This window comes from Salmo salar, chromosome 11, assembly GCF_965601325.2.
Source record: "Salmo salar chromosome 11, fSalSal1, whole genome shotgun sequence".
NCBI classification, from domain to species: domain Eukaryota; kingdom Metazoa; phylum Chordata; class Actinopteri; order Salmoniformes; family Salmonidae; genus Salmo; species Salmo salar.
The window spans coordinates 56,500,809-56,522,990 of record NC_138301.1 but is presented as its reverse complement, the minus strand read 5'-3'; positions in this window follow the sequence as shown (position 1 = coordinate 56,522,990).

The following is a 22,182-nucleotide window of genomic DNA, read 5'->3' as shown; positions in this document are numbered from 1 at the left end:
AGTGGTAGTTAGTGTTAGTGAAGCTGTGACAGAGTCTCAGTTGTCCCCAGCAGTGGTAGTTAGTGTTAGTGAAGTCAGGCTGTGACAGAGTCTCAGTAGTCCCCAGCAGTGGTAGTTAGTGTTAGTGAAGCTGTGACAGAGTCTCAGTAGTCCCCAGCAGTGGTAGTTAGTGTTAGTGAAGTCAGGCTGTGACAGAGTCTCAGTAGTCCCCAGCAGTGGTAGTTAGTGTTAGTGAAGCTGTGACAGAGTCTCAGTAGTCCCCAGCAGTTGTAGTTAGTGTTAATGAAGCTGTGACAGAGTCTCAGTAGTCCCCAGCATTGGTAGTTAGTGTTAGTGAAGCTGTTACAGAGTCTCAGTAGTCCCCAGCAGTGGTAGGTAATGTTATTGTTCCACCTCTCCTCTCCCCTGTTCCCCCTGGGTCGTGGCTACACCTTGATGAGAGGATAGTGAGGCTAATTCAGACGACAGGCTTAATTAATCAACTGTCTGCGATGATAAATGACGCCTGAGATGCTGTAATGGAATGATGTCTCTGTCTCCCTGCAGAGGGAAGGGTGGGATGGAAGCTGTAAAGAAGCTGGGGTTGGGGCTGAGACTGGGGCTTAGGTTGAGGTTAGGGTTGGGGTTGAGGACTGAGACTGGAGTTGGGGCTGGGGCTGGGGGCTGAGGCTGGGGCTGAGGTTGAGGGCTGGGTGGGGCTGGGGGCTGAGGTTGGGGGCTGGGTGGGGTGGGGCTGAGGTTGGGGGCTGGCTGGGGTGGGGCTGAGGTTGAGGGCTGGGTGGGTCTGGGGGCTGAGGTTGGGGTTGGGGGCTGAGGTTGGGGGCTGGGGGCTGAGGTTGGGGTTGGGGGCTGAGGTTGGGGGTTGGGGGCTGAGGTTGGGGCCTGGGGGCTGGGGGTTGGGGGCTGAGGTTGGGTCTGGGGGCTGAGGTTGGGTCTGTGGGCTGAGGTTGGGGTTGGGTCTGGGGGCTGAGGTTGGGTCTGGGGGCTGGGGGTTGGGGTCTGGGGGCTGGGGCTGAGGTTGTGGGCTGAGGTTGGGGGCTGGGGTTGGGGGCTGGGGGCTGGGGGCTGAGGTTGTGGGCTGAGGTTGGGGGCTGGGGGTTGGGTCTGGGGGCTGAGGTTGGGTCTGGGGGCTGGGGACTGAGGTTGGGGTTGGGGTTGGGTCTGGGGGCTGGGGGCTGAGGTTGTGGGCTGGGGGCTGGGGGTTGGGGCTGGGGGCTGGGGCTGAGGTTGGGGGCTGGGGGCTGAGGTTGGGTCTGGGGGTTGAGGTTGGGTCTGGGGGCTGAGGTTGGGGGCTGAGGTTGGGGTTGGGTCTGGGGGCTGAGGTTGGGTCTGGGGGCTGGGGTTGAGGTTGGGGGCTGAGGTTGGGGTTGGGTCTGGGGGCTGAGGTTGGGTCTGGGGGCTGGGGTTGGGTCTGGGGGTTGAGGTTGTTTCTGGAGGCTGAGGTTGGGGGCTGAGGTTGGGGTTGGGTCTGGGGGCTGAGGTTGGGTCTGGGGGCTGGGGTTGGGTCTGGGGTCTGAGGTTGGGGTTGGGTCTGGGGGCTGGGGTTGAGGTTGGGTCTGGGGGCTGAGGTTGGGGGCTGAGGTTGGGGTTGGGTCTGTGGGCTGTGGTTGGGTCTGGGGGCTGGGGTTGGGTCTGGGGGCTGAGGTTGGGGTTGGGTCTGGGGGCTGGGGTTGGGTCTGGGGGCTGAGGTTGGGGGCTGAGGTTGGGGTTGGGTCTGGGGTCTGAGGTTGGGGTTGGGTCTGGGGGCTGGGGTTGAGGTTGGGGGCTGAGGCTGGGGGCTGAGGTTGTGGGCTGAGTCTGTTTTAAAGTCACCACAGATGCTAAGAAAGGATTAGATTAATATATTATTATGACAACTTGCTTACTGGACATTCTGTTCCCCTTGTGAATTACTCTGCAGTAAGGCTGATCATCAAGAAGTCGTCTGAAACACAGTTTACTCATTTTGTCACAGACACAGACTGTTGCCCCGAAGGCAAACTAGTCATGTGATTGATATTGTTTACCTTGTTAATGAGCTTTTGTTTTTGTCCTTATTGCTCTGTGTTTAGTGGGACAGACTATGTTTTATGATGGGAGAATGATATAAGTTATGGAGGACGGTTTCATCTGTTTCATGATGATATCTGATCATGATGTCTGATCATGGTGATGTCTGATCATGATGATGTCTGATCATGGTGATGTCTGTTTATGGTGATGTCTGATCATGGTGATGTCTGATCATGGTGATGTCTGTATCATGGTGATGTCTGATCATGGTGATGTCTGATCATGGTGTTGTCTGTTCATGGTGATGTCTGATCATGATGATGTCTGTTCATGATGATGCCTGATCATGATGATGTCTGATCATGGTGATATCTGTTTCATGGTGATGTCTGTTCATGGTGTTGTCTGATCATGGTGTTGTCTGATGGTGTTGTCTGATTTGGAAACCCAAATTGGTCTACATGGACAAGTTCTGGCCTGGTTTAGATCTTATCTGTCGGAAAGATATCAGTTTGTCTCTGTGAATGGTTTGTCCTCTGACAAATCAATTGTAAATTTCGGTGTTCCTCAAGGTTCCGTTTTAGGACCACTATTGTTTTCACTATATATTTTACCTCTTGGGGATGTCATTCGAAAACATAATGTTCAATTTCACTGCTATGCGGACGACACACAGCTGTACATTTCAATGAAACATGGTGAAGCCCCAAAATTGCCCTCGCTAGAAGCCTGTGTTTCAGACATAAAGAAGTGGATGGCTGCAAACTTTCTACTTTTAAACTCGGACAAAACAGAGATGCTTGTTCTAGGTCCCAAGAAACAAAGAGATCTTCTGTTGAATCTGACAATTAATCTGGATGGTTGTACAGTCGTCTCAAATAAAACTGTGAAGGACCTCGGCGTTACTCTGGACCCTGATCTCTCTTTTGAAGAACATATCAAGACTGTTTCAAGGACAGCTTTTTTCCATCTACGTAACATTGCAAAAATCAGAAATTTTCTGTCCAAAAATGACGCAGAAAAATTAATCCATGCTTTTGTTACTTCTAGGCTGGACTACTGCAATGCTCTACTTTCCGGCTACCCGGATAAAGCACTAAATAAACTTCAGTTAGTGCTAAATACGGCTGCTAGAATCCTGACTAGAACCAAAAAATTTGATCATATTACTCCAGTGCTAGCCTCCCTACACTGGCTTCCTGTTAAGGCAAGGGCTGATTTCAAGGTTTTACTGCTAACCTACAAAGCATTACATGGGCTTGCTCCTACCTATCTTTCCGATTTGGTCCTGCCGTACATACCTACACGTACGCTACGGTCACAAGACGCAGGCCTCCTAATTGTCCCTAGAATTTCTAAGCAAACGGCTGGAGGTAGGGCTTTCTCCTATAGAGCTCCATTTTTATGGAATGGTCTGCCTACCAATGTGAGAGACGCAGACTCAGTCTCAACCTTTAAGTCTTTACTGAAGACTTATCTCTTCAGTAGGTCCTATGATTAAGTATAGTCTGGCCCAGCAGTGTGAAGGTGAACTGAAAGGCTGGAGCAACGAACCGCCCTTGCTGTCTCTGCCTTGCCGGTTCCCCTCTTTCCACTGGGATTCTCTGCCTCTAACCCTTTTACAGGGGCTGAGTCACTGGCCTACTGGTGTTCTTCCATGCCGTCCATGGGAGGGGTGCGTAACTTGAGTGGGTTGAGTCACTGACGTGGTCTTCCTGTCTGGGTTGGCGCCCCCCCTTGGGTTGTGCCATGGCGGAGATCGTTGTGGGCTATACTCTGCCTTGTCTTAGGACGGTAAGTTGGTGGTTGGAGACATCCCTCTAGTGGTGTGGGGGCTGTGCTTTGGCAAAGTGGGTGGGGTTATATCCTGCCTGTTTGGCCCTGTCCGGGGGTATCATCGGATGGGGCCACAGTGTCTTCTGATCCCTCCTGTCTCAGCCTCCAGTATTTATGCTGCAGTAGTTTATGTGTCGGGGGGCTAGGGTCAGTCTGTTACATCTGGAGTATTTCTCTTGTCTTATCCGGTGTCCTGTGTGTATTTAAATATGCTCTCTCTAATTCTCTCTTTCTCTCTTTCTCTCTTTCTGTCTTTCTCTCGGAGGACCTGAGCCCTAGGACCATGCCTCAGGACTACCTGGTATGATGACTCCTTGCTGTCCCCAGTCCACCTGGCCGTGCTGCTGCTCCAGTTTCAACTGTTCTGCCTGCGGCTATGGAACCCTGACCTGTTCACCGGACGTGCTTGTTGCACCCTCGACAACTACTATGATTATTATTAATTGACCATGCTGGTCATTTATGAACATTTTAACATTTTAACATCTTGACCATGTTCTGTTATAATATCCACCCTGCACAGCCAGAAGAGGACTGGCCACCCCTCATAGCCTGGTTCCTCTCTAGGTTTCTTCCTAGGTTTTTGGCCTTTCTAGGGAGTTTTTCCTAGGGAGTTTTTCCTAGCCACCGTGCTTCTTTCACATGCTTTGCTTGCTGTTTGGGGTTTTAGGCTGGGTTTCTGTACAGCACTTTGAGATATCAGCTGATGTACAAAGGGCTATATAAATAAATTTGATTTGATTTGGTCTGTTCATGGTGATGTCTGTTTCATGGTGATGTCTATTCATGGTGATGTCTGATCACGATGATGTCTGATCATGGTGATGTCTGTTCATGAGGATGGCTGATCATGATGATGTCTTTTCATGGTGATGTCTGATCATGGTGATGTCTGATCATGATGATGTCTGATCATGGTGATGTCTGATCATGGTGATGTCTGATCATGGTGATGTCTGATAATGATGATGTCTGATCATGATGATGTCTGATCATGGTGATGTCTGTTCATGGTGATGTCTGTTCATGGGGATGTCTGATCATGATGATGTCTGATCATGGTGATGTCTGATCATGGTGATGTCTGATCATGGTGATGTCTGATCATGATGATGTCTGATCACGGTGATGTTTGTTCATGGTGATGTCTGATCATGGTGATGTCTGATCATGATGATGTCTGATCATGATGATGTCTGTTTATGATGATGTCTGATCATGGTGATGTCTGTTCATGGTGATGTCTGTTCATGGTGTTGTCTGATCATGGCGATGTCTCTTCATGGTGATGGCTGATCATGGTGATGTCTGTTCATGATGATGTCTGTTCATTTGAATGTCTGTTTATGATGATGTCTTTTCATGATGTTGTCTGTTCATGGTGATGTCTGATCATGGTGATGTCTATTCATGGTGATGTCTGATCACGATGATGTCTGATCATGGTGATGTCTGTTCATGAGGATGGCTGATCATGATGATGTCTTTTCATGGTGATGTCTGATCATGGTGATGTCTGATCATGATGATGTCTGATCATGGTGATGTCTGATCATGGTGATGTCTGATCATGGTGATGTCTGATAATGATGATGTCTGATCATGATGATGTCTGATAATGGTGATGTCTGTTCATGGTGATGTCTGTTCATGGGGATGTCTGATCATGATGATGTCTGATCATGGTGATGTCTGATCATGGTGATGTCTGATCATGGTGATGTCTGATCATGATGATGTCTGATCACGGTGATGTTTGTTCATGGTGATGTCTGATCATGGTGATGTCTGATCATGATGATGTCTGATCATGATGATGTCTGTTTATGATGATGTCTGATCATGGTGATGTCTGTTCATGGTGATGTCTGTTCATGGTGTTGTCTGATCATGGCGATGTCTCTTCATGGTGATGGCTGATCATGGTGATGTCTGTTCATGATGATGTCTGTTCATTTGAATGTCTGTTTATGATGATGTCTTTTCATGATGTTGTCTGTTGATGGTGATGTCTGATCATGGTGATGTCTGTTTATGGTGATGTCTGTTCATGGTGATGTCTGTTCATGGTGATGTCTGATCATGGTGATGTCTGATCATGGTGATGTCTGTTCATGATGATGTCTGATCATGGTGATGTCTGATCATGGTGATGTCTGATCATGGTGATGTCTGATCATGATGATGTCTGTTTCATATAGAGGAGGGTTTCATTGTGCTCCTCTTTTCCATGGCACTGCTCATTTGCTGTCTGATTGTCCTTTAGTGTGTGTGTGTGTGTGTATTTGTGTGCGTGTGTGTGTGTGTGCGTGTGTGTGTGTGTGTGTGTGTGTGTGTGTGTGTGTGTGTGTGTGTGTGTGTGTGTGTGTGTGTGTGTGTGTGTGACTATTTCACTTCACTTACATAGGGTGCCTTTTTTTATTATCAAAGTGATTTCTACGGCTGAGTTTAACCCTGTAGTACAGACTGACAGACTGATATGTATCTTAACCAGAAGGTGTCTAGTACAGACTGATAGACTGATGTCATACTCTTTTTGTCCAGACAGCATCAGATACATGGGTTACAAATAGTAAGACAGAGGGGCGCTGTTTCACTCACTCGGATGCTTTCTCCTGGTGAGATAGTTTCAGCCATTTGCGAATTGAAGGAAAGTTGGCGGGTGCACAGTGCACTGTATGTGTGAAGGTAACTTTACTTTTGAAGTGATTTGTTTGACAAATCAGAAGAAAACATCATGACTGGTTGTGTTCACGGCACATTAAAAAGGTAATAAATGTTTACGGCCTTCCGAGTGGTGCAGTGCTCGCAGTGCTAGCTGTGCCACTAGAGATTCTGGGTTTGAGTCCAGGCTCTGTCGCAGCCGGCCGCAACGGGGAGACCCATGTAGCGGCACACATTTGGCCCAGCGTCATCCAGTAGAACAACACAGGAGGGGAGGGGAGGAGCTCCAAATCACTAAGTCCCCCCCCCCCCCCGAGTCTGACAGATGCTGTTTGAGAACAATAAACTAAACCCACCTCTTTAATCTTTAATGGTTTCTTATCCCTCTCCTCCAGTTTAATGAGCGCAGCCTGGGGAAAGAGTGGGGAGACCACATGGCCACACCAGCAGCACGCAGACATCTCAACCACCCCTAAAACCCTCAATTATTGGAGAGACGAGAAAAAAAAATAAACAATTAATTGGCTCTTTCATTTAGTCCAGTCCTTTTCATAACAGAGATATATTGTTTTTTATGTATACTAAGATTTGTCTTTCTTATTTTGATTCGTATCAGTGCTGACATATCAGTGGCGGGATTGTATACCTTTTAGTTCCATAGCTCAGGTAAAAGAGGATGGTAGACTTCCTCAGTGACTGGTACTACAGGGTTAAATACAACCTCTTTAAATGGCCACTAAATGGAAAGAAGGAGAAGTTACTCTCTGTCCTAACAGAACTAATACTTCCAGCTAACGATGTCATAAATTCAACCCACTAATGTGGCAGGCGGGCGGGGAGGATGTGAGGCAGGGAGGGGAGTCAAAACAGGGAGATGAGGGAGGGAGGGAGGGAGGGAGGGAGGGAGGGAGGGAGGGAGGGAGGGAGGGAGGGAGGGAGGGAGGGAGGGAGGGAGTCAAAACAGGGAGATGAGGGAAGGAGGAGAGTCAAAACAGGGAGGGAGGGAGGGAGGGGAGTCGAAACAGGGAGATGAGGGAAGGAGGGGAGACAAAACAGGGAGAGGAGGGAGGGAGGGAGGGAGGGAGGGAGGGAGGGAGGGAGGGAGGGAGGGAGGGAGGGAGGGAGGGAGGGAGGGAGGGAGGGAGGGAGGGAGGGAGGGGAGTCGAAACAGGGAGATGAGGGAAGGAGGGGAGACAAAACAGGGAGAGGAGGGAGGGAGGGAGGGAGGGAGGGAGGGAGGGAGGGAGGGAGGGAGGGAGGGAGGGAGGGAGGGAGGGAGGGAGGGAGGGAAGGAGGGAGGGAGGGAGGGAGGGGAGTCAATACAGGGAGATGAGGGAAGGAGGGGAGACAAAACAGGGAGATGAGGGAGGGAGGGAAGTCAAAACAGGGAGGTGAGGGAGGGAGGGGAGTAAAAACAGGGAGGTGAGGGAGGGAGGGAGGGAGGGAGGGAGGGAGGGAGGGAGGGAGGGAGAGGGAGGGAGGGAGGGAGGGAGGGAGGGAGGGAGGGAGGGAGGGAGGGAGGGAGGGAGGGAGGGAGGGAGGGGAGTAAAAACAGGGAGATAAGGGAGGGGAGTCAAAACTGGGAGGTGAGGAAGGGAGGGAGTCAAAACAGGGAAGTGACAGAGGGAGGGAGGGGAGTCAAAACAAGGAGGGAGGGAGGGGACTCAAAACAAGGAGGTAAGGGAAGGAGGGGAGTCAAAACAGGGAGATGAGGGAAGGAGGGGAGTAAAAACAGTGAGATGAGGGAAGGAGGGAAGTCAAAACAGGGAGATGAGGGAGGGAAGGGAGTCAAAACAGGGAGATTAGGGAGGGAGGGAGGGTGGGAAGGAGGGGAGATGAGGGAAGGAGGGGAGTCAAAACTGGGAGATGAGGGAGGGAGGAGCGTCAAAACAGGGAGATGAGGGAAGGAGGGGAGTCAAAACAGGGAAATGAGGGAGGGAGGAGAGTCAAAACAGGGAGATGAGGGAAGGACGGGAGTCAAAACAGGGAGATTAAGGAGGGAGGGAGGGAGGGAAGGAGGGGAGACAAAACAGGGAGATGAGGGAGGGAGGGAGGGAGGGAAGTCAAAACAGGGAGATGAGGTTAGGGAGGGAGGGAGGGGAGTCAAAATAGGGAGATGAGGGAAGTCAAAACAGGGACATGAGGGAGGGAGGGGAGTCAAAACAGGGAGGTGGGGGAGGGAGGGTAGTCAAAACAGGGAGATAAGGGAGTGGAGTCATAACTGGGAGGTGAGGAAGGGAGGCAGGCAGGGGAGTCAAAACAAGGAGGTGAGGGAGGGATGCGGAGGTGATGAGAAAGCAGTGTCTGAGTCCAAATTAATTATTACAATTTTTTTTATTTAACTAGACAAGTCAGTTAAGAACAAATTCATATTTACAGTGACGGCGTTCCCCGGCCAAACACGGACAATGCTGGGCCAATTGTGCGCCATCCTATGGGACTCCCATTCACAGCAGGTTGTGACACAGGCTGGATTCGAACCAGGGTTTGAAGTGATGCCTCTAGCAGTGAGATGCAGTGCCTTAGACCGATGCACCACTCGGGAGCCATTATGAACTTGATTAAACTAATCTAATCTCCTTCAGAGGAGAAAACCACTGTCCACCAACATCACTCATGGTAGAGAGGAGTCATTATACTGAGGATGGAGATGACCAGACAGATCATGGTAGAGAGGAGTCATTATACTGAGGATGGAGATGAGAGGACCAGACAGATCATGGTAGAGAGGAGTCATTATACTGAGGATGTAGATGACCAGACAGATCATGGTAGAGAGGAGTCATTATACTGAGGATGGAGATGACCAGACAGATCATGGTAGAGAGGAGTCATTATACTGAGGATGGAGATGACCAGACAGATCATGGTAGAGAGGAGTCATTATACTGAGGATGGAGATGAGATGACCAGACAGATCATGGTAGAGAGGAGTCATTATACTGAGGATGGAGATGACCAGACAGATCATGGTAGAGAGGAGTCATTATACTGAGGATGGAGATGACCAGACAGATCATGGTAGAGAGGAATCTTTATACTGAGGATGGAGATGAGAGGACCAGACAGATCATGGTAGAGAGGAGTCTTTATACTGAGGATGGAGATGAGAGGACCAGACAGATCATGGTAGAGAGGAGTCATTATACTGAGGATGGAGATGACCAGACAGATCATGGTAGAGAGGAGTCATTATACTGAGGATGGAGATGACCAGACAGATCATGGTAGAGAGGAGTCATTATACTGAGGATGGAGATGACCAGACAGATCATGGTAGACAGGAGTCATTATACTGAGGATGGAGATGACCAGACAGATCATGGTAGAGAGGAGTCATTATACTGAGGATGGAGATGACCAGACAGATCATGGTAGACAGGAGTCATTATACTGAGGATGGAGATGACCAGACAGATCAAGGTAGAGAGGAGTCATTATACTGAGGATGGAGATGACCAGACAGATCATGGTAGAGAGGAGTCATTATACTGAGGATGGAGATGACCAGACAGATCATGGTAGACAGGAGTCATTATACTGAGGATGGAGATGACCAGACAGATCATGGTAGAGAGGAGTGATTATACTGAGGATGGAGATGACCAGACAGATCATGGTAGAGAGGAGTCATTATACATAGACATAAAGAAGTGGATGGCTGCAAACTTTCTACTTTTAAACTCGGACAAAACAGAGATGCTTGTTCTAGGTCCCAAGAAACAAAGAGATCTTCTGTTGAATCTGACAATTAATCTGGATGGTTGTACAGTCGTCTCAAATAAAACTGTGAAGGACCTCGGCGTTACTCTGGACCCTGATCTCTCTTTTGAAGAACATATCAAGACTGTTTCAAGGACAGCTTTTTTCCATCTACGTAACATTGCAAAAATCAGAAATTTTCTGTCCAAAAATGACGCAGAAAAATTAATCCATGCTTTTGTTACTTCTAGGCTGGACTACTGCAATGCTCTACTTTCCGGCTACCCGGATAAAGCACTAAATAAACTTCAGTTAGTGCTAAATACGGCTGCTAGAATCCTGACTAGAACCAAAAAATTTGATCATATTACTCCAGTGCTAGCCTCCCTACACTGGCTTCCTGTTAAGGCAAGGGCTGATTTCAAGGTTTTACTGCTAACCTACAAAGCATTACATGGGCTTGCTCCTACCTATCTTTCCGATTTGGTCCTGCCGTACATACCTACACGTACGCTACGGTCACAAGACGCAGGCCTCCTAATTGTTCCTAGAATTTCTAAGCAAACGGCTGGAGGTAGGGCTTTCTCCTATAGAGCTCCATTTTTATGGAATGGTCTGCCTACCAATGTGAGAGACGCAGACTCAGTCTCAACCTTTAAGTCTTTACTGAAGACTTATCTCTTCAGTAGGTCCTATGATTAAGTATAGTCTGGCCCAGGAGTGTGAAGGTGAACGGAAAGGCTGGAGCAACGAACCGCCCTTGCTGTCTCTGCCTTGCCGGTTCCCCTCTTTCCACTGGGATTCTCTGCCTCTAACCCTTTTACAGGGGCTGAGTCACTGGCCTACTGGTGTTCTTCCATGCCGTCCATGGGAGGGGTGCGTCACTTGAGTGGGTTGAGTCACTGACGTGGTCTTCCTGTCTGGGTTGGCGCCCCCCCCTTGGGTTGTGCCATGGCGGAGATCGTTGTGGGCTATACTCGGCCTTGTCTTAGGACGGTAAGTTGGTGGTTGGAGACATCCCTCTAGTGGTGTGGGGGCTGTGCTTTGGCAAAGTGGGTGGGGTTATATCCTGTCTGTTTGGCCCTGTCCGGGGGTATCATCGGATGGGGCCACAGTGTCTTCTGATCCCTCCTGTCTCAGCCTCCAGTATTTATGCTGCAGTAGTTTATGTGTCGGGGGGCTAGGGTCAGTCTGTTACATCTGGAGTATTTCTCTTGTCTTATCCGGTGTCCTGTGTGTATTTAAATATGCTCTCTCTAATTCTCTCTTTCTCTCTTTCTGTCTTTCTCTCGGAGGACCTGAGCCCTAGGACCATGCCTCAGGACTACCTGGTATGATGACTCCTTGCTGTCCCCAGTCCACCTGGCCGTGCTGCTGCTCCAGTTTCAACTGTTCTGCCTGCGGCTATGGAACCCTGACCTGTTCACCGGACGTGCTTGTTGCACCCTCGACAACTACTATGATTATTATTATTTGACCATGCTGGTCATTTATGAACATTTTAACATTTTAACATCTTGACCATGTTCTGTTATAATATCCACCCTGCACAGCCAGAAGAGGACTGGCCACCCCTCATAGCCTAATCTCCATCAGAGGAGAAAACCACTGTCCACCAACATCACTCATGGTAGAGAGGAGTCATTATACTGAGGATGGAGATGACCAGACAGATCATGGTAGAGAGGAGTCATTATACTGAGGATGGAGATGACCAGACAGATCATGGTAGAGAGGAGTCATTATACTGAGGATGGAGATGAGATGACCAGACAGATCATGGTAGAGAGGAGTCATTATACTGAGGATGGAGATGACCAGACAGATCATGGTAGAGAGGAGTCATTATACTGAGGATGGAGATGACCAGACAGATCATGGTAGAGAGGAGTCATTATACTGAGGATGGAGGTGAGAGGACCAGACAGATCATGGTAGAGAGGAGTCATTATACTGAGGATGGAGATGACCAGACAGATCATGGTAGAGAGGAGTCATTATACTGAGGATGGAGATGACCAGACAGATCATGGTAGAGAGGAGTCATTATACTGAGGATGGAGATGACCAGACAGATCATGGTAGAGAGGAGTCATTATACTGAGGATGGAGATGAGATGACCAGACAGATCATGGTAGAGAGGAGTCATTATACTGAGGATGGAGATGACCAGACAGATCATGGTAGAGAGGAGTCATTATACTGAGGATGGAGATGACCAGACAGATCATGGTAGAGAGGAGTCATTATACTGAGGATGGAGGTGAGAGGACCAGACAGATCATGGTAGAGAGGAGTCATTATACTGAGGATGGAGATGACCAGACAGATCATGGTAGAGAGGAGTCATTATACTGAGGATGGAGATGACCAGACAGATCATGGTAGAGAGGAGTCATTATACTGAGGATGGAGATGACCAGACAGATCATGGTAGAGAGGAGTCATTATACTGAGGATGGAGATGACCAGACAGATCATGGTAGAGAGGAGTCATTATACTGAGGATGGAGATGACCAGACAGATCATGGTAGAGAGGAGTCATTATACTGAGGATGGAGATGACCAGACAGATCATGGTAGAGAGGAGTCATTATACTGAGGATGGAGATGAGATGACCAGACAGATCATGTTAGAGAGGAGTCATTATACTGAGGATGTAGATGACCAGACAGATCATGGTAGAGAGGAGTCATTATACTGAGGATGGAGATGACCAGACAGATCATGGTAGACAGGAGTCATTATACTGAGGATGGAGATGACCAGACAGATCATGGTAGAGAGGAGTCATTATACTGAGGATGGAGATGACCAGACAGATCATGGTAGAGAGGAGTCATTATACTGAGGATGGAGATGACCAGACAGATCATAGTAGAGAGGAGTCATTATACTGAGGATGGAGATGAGATGACCAGACAGATCATGGTAGAGAGGAGTCATTATACTGAGGATGGAGATTAGATGACCAGACAGATCATGGTAGAGAGGAGTCATTATACTGAGGATGGAGATGACCAGACAGATCATGGTAGAGAGGAGTCATTATACTGAGGATGGAGATGAGATGACCAGACAGATCATGGTAGAGAGGCGTCATTATACTGAGGATGGAGATGACCAGACAGATCATGGTAGAGAGGAGTCATTATACTGAGGATGGAGATGACCAGACAGATCATGGTAGATAGGAGTCATTATACTGAGGATGGAGATGACCAGACAGATCATGGTAGAGAGGAGTCATTATACTGAGGATGAAGATGAGATGACCAGACAGATCATGGAAGAGAGGAGTCATTATACTGAGGATGTAGATGACCAGACAGATCATGGTAGAGAGGAGTCATTATACTGAGGATGGAGATGACCAGACAGATCATGGTAGAGAGGAGTCATTATACTGAGGATGGAGATGACCAGACAGATCATGTTAGAGAGGAGTCATTATACTTGAGGATGTAGATGACCAGACAGATCATGGTAGAGAGGAGTCATTATACTGAGGATGGAGATGAGATGACCAGACAGATCATGGTAGAGAGGAGTCATTATACTGAGGATGGAGATGACCAGACAGATCATGGTAGAGAGGAGTCATTATACTGAGGATGGAGATGACCAGACAGATCATGTTAGAGAGGAGTCATTATACTTGAGGATGTAGATGACCAGACAGATCATGGTAGAGAGGAGTCATTATACTGAGGATGGAGATGACCAGACTGATCATGGTAGAGAGGAGTCATTATACTGAGGATGGAGATGACCAGACAGATCATGGTAGAGAGGAGTCATTTTACTGAGGATGGAGATGAGATGACCAGACAGATCATGGTAGAGAGGAGTCATTATACTGAGGATGGAGATGACCAGACAGATCATGGTAGAGAGGAGTCATTATACTGAGGATGGAGATGACCAGACAGATCATGGTAGAGAGGAGTCATTATACTGAGGATGGAGATGGAGATGACCAGACAGATCATGGTAGAGAGGAGTCATTATACTGAGGGTGGAGATGAGATGACCAGACAGATTTTGGTAGAGAGGAGTCATTATACTGAGGATGTAGATGACCAGACAGATCATGGTAGAGAGGAGTCATTATACTGAGGATGGAGATGAGATGACCAGACAGATCATGGTAGAGAAGGGGTGATGTTGGGGGTCTATCCTGGTGGCCTGGCCTGTGTGTCCTGAAGTTGAGAGATTGAGAGTGAACCGATTGTAAGTTTCTCTGGATACGTTTTTCGAGGCCTTGCTGGACTCTTGAGGTTGTTCTTGCTCAGGGTAGGACGTCCAATGGTCTTCTATGGAAGGTAATAGAGAGGCCTTCTTGTTATCTAGTACACAAATCTTTGTTCTCTTTCATAGAGAAAGTGTCTTTTTTTGTTGTTGTAATTCTCATTAATGAAGTAATGGAATTAAATTAATGTGTTTACAGAAAAGCATCTACAAATGTTTGTTTGTGTGTTCATACCCAGTCTACATTTACATAATAGCTAGAAGCGTGTGTATTACACACAACTGCAGGCTGTATGACGTCTGTATCTACGGCCGCTTTTGATGTTTTCCAAGCTAATTACAAACTAATAAACAAGATATTTTAATCGAAATACGCCGCAAGACCCTGGAAATTCAACATTTTTCTACAAATATGTTGTTTTTTGGTGTAGGCATGTTTTCCCCTTGAATACTTTGTGTATACATCAGGGTAAACAACATTGGAGAATCCAGCAGAAGTATAGTATTAATTAATGTTTACAATCTGGTAAAGATTAAAGACACAGTCTGTCAATTCAAATGTTTGACGCTGACACTTTAGAAAATTGAGGGACGGTCCCTGGGAAACGTAGACCTAACCACTTACACATTCATAGACAGAGCTATGGATAAATGGACTAGGGATATGGGAAAATGTTATATCCCTAATTGAAGAGCAGGAAGTCTTGCAGATTGTGCTTTTGACTGAGTTCTACTGAAGCCTAGTGGACGGAAGGATATAACGACCAGATAGTCAGTCTATGGTGGGAGATCCTACAGCAGTGTTATCCAGACTGGTCCGGTCACCACCACACTACCCCACAGTGTTATCCAGACTGGTCCAGTCACCACCACACTACAACACTACACCACAGTGTTATCCAGACTGGTCCAGTCACCACCACACTACCCCACAGTGTTATCCAGACTGGTCCAGTCACCACCACACTACAACACTACCCCACAGTGTTATCCAGACTGGTCCAGTCACCACAACACTACCCCACAGTGTTATCCAGACTGGTCCAGTCACCACCACACTACCCCACAGTGTTATCCAGACTGGTCCGGTCACCACCACCCTACCCCACAGTGTTATCCAGACTGGTCCGATCACCACCACACTACCCCACAGTGTTATCCAGACTGGTCCAGTCACCACCACACTACAACACTACACCACAGTGTTATCCAGACTGGTCCAGTCACCACCACACTACCCCACAGTGTTATCCAGACTGGTCCAGTCACCACCACACTACAACACTACCCCACAGTGTTATCCAGACTGGTCCAGTCACCACAACACTACCCCACAGTGTTATCCAGACTGGTCCAGTCACCACCACACTACCCCACAGTGTTATCCAGACTGGTCCAGTCACCACAACACTACCCCACAGTGTTATCCAGACTGGTCCGGTCACCACCACACTACCCCACAGTGTTATCCAGACTGGTCCGGTCACCACAACACTACCCCACAGTGTTATCCAGACTGGTCCAGTCACCACAACACTACCCCACAGTGTTATCCAGACTGGTCCAGTCACCACAACACTACCCCACAGTGTTATCACAGTGTTATCCAGACTGGTCCAGTCACTACAACACTACCCCACAGTGTTATCCAGACTGGTCCAGTCACCACCACACTACCCCACAGTGTTATCCAGACTGGTCCAGTCACCACAACACTACCCCACAGTGTTATCACAGTGTTATCCAGACTGGTCCAGTCACCACCACACTACCCCACAGTGTTATCCAGACTGGTCCAGTCACCACCACACTACCCCACAGTGTTATCCAGACTGGTCCAGTCACCACCACACTACCCCACAGTGTTATCCAGACTGGTCCAGTCACCACCACACTACCCCACAGTGTTATCCAGACTGGTCCAGTCACCACCACACTACCCCACAGTGTTATCCAGACTGGTCCAGTTACCACCACACTACCCCACAGTGTTATCCAGACTGGTCCAGTCACTACAACACTACCCCACAGTGTTATCCAGACTGGTCCAGTCACCACCACACTACCCCACAGTGTTATCCAGACTGGTCCAGTCACCACCACACTACCCCACAGTGTTATCCAGACTGGTCCAGTCACCACATCACCAAGACACTCTACAGCTCAGCAGCTCAGACACACAGTCAAGTGCTTAGCACATCGCCTGGGGCCGGCAGAAGCTTGTAAGGGCCTGGGGGCTGCTGGGATGGTTGTTTTAATTCATCACATCTTTGAGCTCTCCCCTGAGACTAAAGACTCATTTACATGAAAGCGGTTGGGCTTGTTACCAGGCGGATCAAACACAACATTATCCCTCCCTAGATATGGTCCTCCTGCTACGAATTACAACATTATATAGGTTTAGATGTCTAATATTGGAACATCTTTTTGATGTATTGATTTTATGAACAGGCCAAATGTGTAGACTTTATTATGTCTTTAGGTGGTCTAAGAGATGAATAGTGGTGAGTCTATTTTGTAGGTGGGATTTTCAGGACAGACCCAGAGAGCCTGTTAGTACACACACACACACACTGATGGGGGACCCCAACTGAGCCTGTAGCCTTGACTACACGGTGGGAGCCTGGAGGAAATACATCCCAGAGCCACTTGGTTCTGCCATGCATCTGCCGTCTGCAGCATTCTATTGGCCTCAGTAGTATCATTCTGGCCATTAGACTGTGGACTCAGCAACTCACTTTAACTGGATGGAGACACTAGTCTCCTTTAAATACTTATTGGGACAAGCTGTGCACCATTCTGAAGGGATTCCTCTGTCAACACACTATAATATCTTTTATGTATTGAGACACACGATATTGTCTGATTAGTCTTTTTCTTCCGTCAAATCCAACACACACACACGCACGCACGCACGCACACACACGCACGCACACACGCACGCACACACACACACACACACACACGCACGCACGCACAGTTTTAAAAAACACAGTGTTCTGATCTGATCGCCACTCTCATCTGATCCAAGGAGAAGGGGATAATTAGATTGGTACTTTTTTACAAGTCTTACTCAATAAATCTGAATAAATTAACAAGGCATTACTAAGACTGCTACATAAAATTTGCATAGTGCATTTAATGAATATGCAACCGCAAGTGAAAAGGTCTGCCACTGTGAACCCTTCCCTGTATTAGCATAACTACTTCCAGCATGTTTCTTAAATAATGCTCTCATTTGCACATCACTGAGTTGGCTAATTCTAACTTCAGTCAGGCTAGCTCTGGTAATTAACACTCTGGGTTAAATTTTTAATGAACTTTATGTTACATCAATCCTGACAAGTAACGAGCTGGATGAACAGAGAAACTAAAAAAAAAGGCTTGTTATAATTAAATTCACTAACCAGTTAGAGGGCTAGCACCTCCTGAAGAGAGAATACATGACTAATTATTAATTCAATATTCATACTATTGTAGTGCATCCATGGGGTTGGCTGGGTTGGATGGATCTGATCTGCCTGCGGGTCTTGTTGACAATATAGTCACTGCCTTTCAGATGCCAAATACCTTTCCTTTCACTCTGAATTCACTCGAGTAGCTCAGGCACAAAAGCTGTTTGATACTGTCATTAAATTACAATGGCCTCTGAAATAAAAATGCTTTAAATTGGTCTGATTTTTTGGTTAGTTTTTTTTACAGAGGGAACTCATATGTTTAACTCCTATGTTGTGGGATCTCATAGGATGGTTCTGCCTCTACACTCTTAGGGGAACAAAGGTTCCAAAAAGGGTTGTATCGCTTGTTTCATATACGGCACCCTAAAAGGTTCTATATAGAACCAAAAAGGGTTCTTTCGCTTGCTTCATATACGACACCCTAAAAGGTTCTTTATAGAACCAAAAAGGATTATGTCGCTTGCTTCATATATACGGCACCCTAAAAGGTTCTATATAGAACCAAAAAGGGTTCTGTCGCTTGCTTCATATACGGCACCCTAAAAGGTTCTATATAGAACCAAAAAGGGTTCTTTCGCTTGCTTCATATACGGCACCCTAAAAGGTTCTATATAGAACCAAAAAGGGTTCTTTCGCTTGCTTCATATACGGCACCCTAAAAGGTTCTTTATAGAACCAAAAAGGGTTCCTTCGCTTGCTTCATATACGGCACCCTAAAAGGTTCTTTATAGAACCAAAAAGGGTTCTTTCACTTGCTTCATATATGGCACCCTAAAAAGGTTCTTTATAGAACCAAAAAGGGTTATTTTGCTTGCTTCATATACGGCACCCTAAAAGGTTCTTTATAGAACCAAAAAGGGTTCCTTCGCTTGCTTCATATACGGCACCCTAAAAAGGTTCTTTATAGAACCAAAAAGGGTTATTTTGCTTGCTTCATATACGGCACCCTAAAAGGTTCAATATAGAACACCAATGAACCCTATTTTCTGAGTGTACCCCTACGTAATTATTTGAAATTTAACCCCCAAATCACCCCTGCAGCCACCACCCCCACCAGTCCCAGCTTAATAACACAACTTCCAGAGATGGACTTTTGTTAGTTAATTTACCCCACTGATCAGAATGATAAATCTCTCTCTCTCTCTCTCTCTCTCTCTCTCTCTCTCTCTCTCTCTCTCTCTCTCTCTCTCTCTCTCTCTCTCTCTCTCTCTCTCTCTCTCTCTCTCTCTCTCTCTCTCTCTGTGCTCTGGCTCTCTCCTTTTCCTGCATCTGAAGCCACAATATTAACAGTCTCAGTGTAAATGTACTTCATCACCAGAGCTATAAAAACAGTCCCAGGTCACAGCATTCTGATCAATCCTTCTATTCATTCACAGTATTTCATGCATCAAAGTGACTTCCTATTAAGTCCATTACTATAAAAGCCAGGGCAGAGGTGTCTTCCAGCCGTAACTTCAATCCACAGCTGCTCTGTGACAGGCTTTTAGGGTATTATCACGTTCACACCATGTCACTTTAAAAACACTTTTACATATCTTTTTTTATACGGCAAACAGCGTCCTCTGAGTCAGTGGAGCCTGCGTGGGTCTTCTCCATAATGAGTAATACCTTGTTGTCACCACAGTCCAGACACCTTCAACTGAATGTCATCATCTGTCCTCCAAACATAGGGATGTGTGTGTGTGTGTGTGTGTGTGTGTGTGTGTGTGTGTGTGTGTGTGTGTGTGTGTGTGTGTGTGTGTGTGTGTGTGTGTGTGTGTGTGTGTGTGTGTGTGTGTGTGTGTGTGTGTGTGTGTGGTGTGTGGGTGTGTGGGTGTGTGTGTGTGTGTGTGTGTGTATATGTGTGTGTGGGTGCGTGTGCATGTGCGTGTGTGTGTGTGTGTGTGTGTGTGTGCGTGTGTGTGCGTGTGTGTGTGACAAAAATAAAACAAACCCTTATCAAGGCATTATTTAAGAGCCGTATGTTCTACTCTGCATGTTATAGAAACTGTACATGTAACTTCATCTAAATGTCATTTATTTATTTATTTTATTTTATTTCACCTTTATTTAACCAGGTAGGCAAGTTGAGAACAACTTCTCATTTACAATTGTGACCTGGCCAAGATAAAGCAAAGCAGTTCGACAACATACAACAACACACAGTTACACATGGAGTAAAACAAACATACAGTCAATAATACAGTAGACAAATAACTCTATATACAATGTCAGCAAATGAGGTGAGATATTACATATTTATAATTCTTAATTATAATAATAATAAATTCTAATTCTAATTAATAATAACTAATTAATTAGAATTATTAATATTACATATTACAGTATTCAGATATCCTTCAGGACTATTACAGTGTGCAGTGTGCAGTGTTCAGATATCCTTCAGAGACCATTACAGTGTGCAGTGTGCAGTGTTCAGATATCCTTCAGAGACCATTACAGTGTGCAGTGTGCAGTGTTCAGATATCCTTCAGAGACCATTACAGTGTGCAGTGTGCAGTGTTCAGATATCCTTCAGAGACCATTACAGTGTGCAGTGTGCAGTGTTCAGATATCCTTCAGAGACCATTACAGTGTGCAGTGTAAAGTGTTCAGGTATCCTTCAGGACTATTACTGTGAGCAGTGTGCAGTGTTCAGGTATCCTTCAGGACTATTACAGTGTTCAGGTATCCTTCAGAGACGATTACAGTGTTCAGTGTTCAGTGTTCAGGTATCCTTCAGCGACTACTACAGTGTGCAGTGTTCAGGTATGCTTCAGACACGATTACAGTGTGCAGTGTGCAGATATCCTTCAGAGACTATTACAGTTTGCAGTGTGCAGATATATTTTAGAGACGATTACAGTGTGCAGTGTTCAGTAGGGATGCCTAACGACAAGTTACGGTGGAGATGCTCAGAGCGAGGTTCAATCAAAGCAGATATCCTCTGTGATTTTTAAAAGTTAATTTCACGAGGTAATGTCTGCTGCTGCTTCTGCTAATTCTACCGGCCTTCAAATCCAACATTTTCCCAGAGAAGAAAATCTTGTCTTTTCTCATTACAGACCCGGTGAAACATCTTTTATTGCCGAGGATATTTAATTGAGCTGCAGGAAATGCAATATCAGTAGGACTTGGGGAGAAATAATCAGGGCTCCCATTGGCCTCACTGACAGCCTATTGCTGTTCTCTAAATCCCAGTCACCAGGATTCTAATTGAGTTCCTATGCTGAATTACCTTGGTTCTAAATGCCATTCAGGTCCACAAATGGAATAATTAGAACAGGAGAAAATGGGATGTATCAAGTGTTATCCCAAGTGACAACACTAGGCATGGATATTCACCTCCATTACATTTATGAAGCAAATCGGATAACAAGCACCGCTTATGTGTGTGGAGGGTGAAGGAGAGAGCAGTTCCTGAATTTATATTGATGCATTCTATTCACAATAAACAGCTTTCTTAGTCGTTAGCTGGGGAAACAGAACACCCTCAAAATAAATCCCACTTTTAAATTAAACACTAATCTTAAATGGAGATTTACATTTTCGCTTGATTTTTGTTCTGTATTTTTGTAGCTGTTCGTGATCTCTTGTCAATTTCATTATACTATTTAGAAAAGAAAGTAGGGCATCACATTGTTACAAAAATAAATGAAATATGAATCATTTGTAAAATATTGCATGAGTGCACGCATGCCTTCGTGTGTGTGTGTGTGTGTGTGTGTGTGTGTGTGTGTGTGTGTGTGTGTGTGCGTGCGTGCGTGCGAGCGTGCGTGCGTGCGTGTAAGCTTTCATTGTGAGTGTGATGAGGGCGGACATCCCTATCCTATCTTAACCCAGTGTTAACTAAACCCAGCACCTGTACAGAACTAATAATGAAGCCCCACTCCAACCCTCCTCTCTCTCGCTAACGCTTCAATTTAAACCACATTTAGCACCACTTCACAGTCAAGTAACGGCTTCACTAATTAGCACATTCCCAGTCCACAGAAAGCAACCAGCTAATTTCTTAGTACGTATCCCAAATGACACCCTACTGCTTGTACAGTGCACTACTCCTGACCAGAGTCCCATGGGCCCTTATCAAAGTTAGTGCACTACATAGGGAATAGGGTCCCATTTGAGACACATCCTTTAATCAGCCTTCATTTGGTTAACAGCCAGTTTCAATGATTTAATTGCATCAATCTGCTAAAATGATTAAGTGTATGTAAACGTTGTTTTGTTTTGTAAACGAAAAGGGAGGACTGGTGCCAGTGTGACACACAGGAAGTCACCATAGAGATTTAAAACC